The sequence below is a fragment of the Nicotiana attenuata genome, unplaced genomic scaffold, assembly GCF_001879085.1.
Source record: "Nicotiana attenuata strain UT unplaced genomic scaffold, NIATTr2, whole genome shotgun sequence".
NCBI classification, from domain to species: domain Eukaryota; kingdom Viridiplantae; phylum Streptophyta; class Magnoliopsida; order Solanales; family Solanaceae; genus Nicotiana; species Nicotiana attenuata.
The window spans coordinates 4,377-8,629 of NW_017675506.1; positions in this window are offsets into that span (position 1 = coordinate 4,377).

Genomic DNA, 4,253 nt, shown 5'->3' on the forward strand with positions numbered 1-4,253 from the left:
ATATATATATATATATATATATATATATATATATATATATAAGGAAATGAAACAGTATAAAGCAACGCAGGGTAATAAGAACATCAACAACTACAACAGAGATAAAATCACAGAAAGCAGATAGCTCTACACAGAGATAGCAACCGGGGATCTACCAGGATATTGTCCTATAGTCCCCAAATGTAAATATCCAGCAACCGGGGATCTACCAGGATACCGTCCTGTAGTTCCCAAATATAAATATCCAGTGGATCTCTCGGGTGTCGTCCCGTAGTCCAACTCATAGTGTGCAGGGGATCTACCGGAATACCAATCCGTAGTCCCAAATGTAAATACCCAGTACTAGGGGATTCTACCGGGTGCAGTCCCGTAGTTCCAACATAACTGTGCAGGGGGATCTACCGGAATACCGATCCGTAGTCCCAAATAAACAGGCAAGGGGGGTCTACCGGGATGCCGCCCGTAGTCCCAATGTAAACACACAACAGCAACATGAAGAATATTCATTTTAATCCAATTTCATACCAAGGTAAAACAGGTATTTCTAACCTAGCACGCTGCACAGAATTCAAATAAAGCAGTTTGCGCAAGTAAAACAATTGAGTCATTTAGACATGCTTTCCTAAGCTAACAGTAGGCTTAAATTGCAAGTAGTATAAACAAGGAAGAAAACACAACAATAGTTACTTAATGAAAACCGGATTTTCAACAATTAGCACATGTACGCACTCGTCACTTTACGTACAATGCATTTCATATATCAGTAATACCAAATCCTAAGGGGAAATTCCCCCACACAAGGTTAGGCAAGCAACTTACCTCGAACCAGTTCAATCAACTCGATATCACGTTCTTGCCATGAGTACCCGACTCCAAATGGCCCAAATCTATTCAAAATAATTGCATAATGTAAATATAACTTCAAGTAACTAGCTCAACTAATTAATTCGAAGCTAACACACGAAATTAGGAAAATCACCCAAAAAGTACCCCAGGCCCATGTCTCAGAATCGGATAAAATTCACAAAACTAGAATCCCCACACTCTCACGAGTTGATACATACCAAATACACGAAAATCGGACCACAGACAACCCCTCAAATTCCCAATACCAAGTCTCCGATTTCAAACCCTAAACCCCCAAATTTAACCCTTATTTTCCATAAATTTCTTGCCAACTCAGTAGAAAAATACCATAATAACGAGTTTGGGTTCCAAAAACCTTACCTCCTCGAAGCTCCCTTGAATTCTCTCTTGAAAACCTCCTAGAAAGCTCAATTCTCGGATAAAAATAGTGAAAGAATAGGCTAAAATCGCGACAGAAACCTTATATAGGTTCTGGCCCTGGGTTTCCGCACCTGCGGCCCTGACCTCGCACATGCGGACCCGCACATGCGGTCCCTGGTGCGCATCTGCAAAATTCCACTTAAAGCACTGGGCCGCACCTGCAGATTCTGGTCTCCAAGTGCCTGGCCGCATCTGCGGCTCCTCCATCGCTTCTGCGATCACGCACCTGCAGTCCCCAAACTGCAGGTGCGGTTATGACAGAACTTCAACAGCTGGAGTTGCTTCCAAATTTTCGAATTTCTTCCGTCAACCTTCCGAAATCATCCCGAGGCCCCCGGGACCTCAACCAAAAATACGAACAAGTCATATACCACTATTCAAACTTGTACGAATCCTCAGAACACTCAAAATAATGCCGGAATACTAAATCACCCTCGGATTCAAGCCTAAGGATTCCAAAACTTTCAATTTCCGCTTTTGATCAAAAAGTCTATCAAACCTCGTCCGAATTACCTGAAATTTTGCACACACATCCCAAATGACACGACGAACCTACTCCAACTTTCGGAATTCCATTCCGACCCCGATATCAAAATCTCACTATCGAATCGGAAACTTCATAAATTCGACTTTCGGCATTTCAAGCCTAATTAGGCTACGGACCTCCCAAAACACAATCCGAACACGCCCCTAAGCCCGAAATCACCCAACGGAGCTAACGGAATCGACGAAATTCCATTCCGAGGCCCTCTTCACACTTCTCTGACTACGGTCCAAATTCTAAAGCTTAAGCTCTCATTTAGGGACTAAGTGTCCCAAAATACTCCAAAACTCAAGACGAATCCACCCGACAACTCACAATAGCAGAAACAAACACAGAGAATGCAGTTAATAGGGGAACAAGGTATTAATTCTTAAAACGATCGGCCGGGTCGTTACATGTATAATCTATTTGTATTGGCTAATAAAAATAAATAGTTTCAACCAGCTATTTATGTAAAATGCCAATTAAATGTATTAATTTAGCACTAAAAACTTGTATTAATTAGCTACACATTACTTCTTACTCCCTCCGGTCCATTTTAAGTGGCTTTTTGGCTTTTTTTGTGGTTCATAATATTTAATTTTTTCATATATCAAGAAGAAATTAACATCTTCTTTCCAAAGTTGCCCTTGGAATAAAGAGCCTAGGAGTAGTTTGTTATATTTTCAATGAGCAAATTAAGGTTAATATGGTTCATTGTTAATTAATGCTAAAAGGTAAATTACTTAATGTGTGAAAAGAGCCATAAAATCACTTAAAGCGGACAGGGGGAAGTAATGTTTATAGTTTTCAAGGCATCTTAGTTATTTTAATAGAAAAAGTGTGTAATAACCGAAAATTATATTAATTAATTAATTTTAGAGTTTTAAAACTGATTTAAATGGTTAGTGGGCCTAATTTATTACTACATCTGTTGGTTGAATAATAAAGTAAGTTGAATAAAACAGGGGTTTTTTCATTCCTATACACTATTGGAAATTTTATTACCCTAAATGTCCATGTTTAGTTAATTACATGGCATAAACAAATTTTGTTTACAAAATATATACAATTCACCTTAAAAGGCTCCCAATCCATTATTTGTGCCTTCAATCAAGGGATTTAGTTATACCCTTTTCATTTTTTTCTCTACTCTCTAGATCGAAACTTATATTTAGGGATTTTTATTTGCTAATTTTTTTTCGATCTTTTTTTTATCCTTAAAAAACTGTATTATAAAGTGTCTAACATAAAATATGAGAATAGATGGATCATCAGGTGAAATTAAGTTTTGAGCTTTGAATGTAATCTTTCCTTTGATCTCACGGAGCCTATTTTATTGGATACAATTCTACTCAACCACATGAATGTTGGAAACGACGACGAAATTTGGTAAACGAGTAGGCGCCTTTGCTTTTCCGCTTCTGCTGCTACTGTCTTCACCTAACATTGTTTGCAAAGAAGGAAGAAGAGTGTATTTAGTTGTAATAAGGATGAAGGATCTGGAAAGGAAATAACAGAAAAGAAATATAAATATATAGAGGGAAATTCCAATCAGGATAGAAAGGGTAATGCATTAATTGGTAGAATAACTGTGTGTTTTTTCAGGCTATAAATATATATTATTTCTACCCAGTTAAATATAACTATAATATCATACAACTTAAATACAAATTTTATATAAATTATATACGATATGTTCTTTTGGATATTTTGTATCTGATTTGTACATAGTAAAAATAAATTTCATACAACTAAGCATATATTATACAATTTATCTACTACTTTCACAAATTATTTCTACCCAATTAAATATAACTACAATAACATACAACTTAAATACAAATTTTATACAAAATTTATACAATATGTCTTTTGTATATTTTTTGTATCTGATTTGTACATAGTAAAAACAAATTTCATACAACTAATTATATATTATACAACTTATCTACAACTTTCATACATTATTTCTATCCAATTATATACAACTACAATATCACACCACGTAAATACAATTTTTATATAAATTTTATACAATATGTCTTTTATATATTTTGTATCTAATTTATACATAGTAAAAACAAATTTCATACAACTGATTATATGTTATACACTTTATCTACAATTTTCATACATTATTTCTGCTCAGTTATATACAACTACAATATCATACAACTTAAATATAATTTTTATACAATGTTGTTCAACTTTCATACAATAGTTAAATAATAAAAGAAAAATATATAAACAACAGAATACAATGTTTCTACTATTTTTCTACAATTTTACTAAAATTTCTGCAGTATAATGTATGTCATGTCTTCTTCTTCTTCGAGTTTTAATCTGAAATTCAGTCAAAACCAAGTCTAATCTTCACCAAAATCCCTCAAAGTTAAGATATAAACTCCAAACCATATTCCCAATTATTTACAACAACACC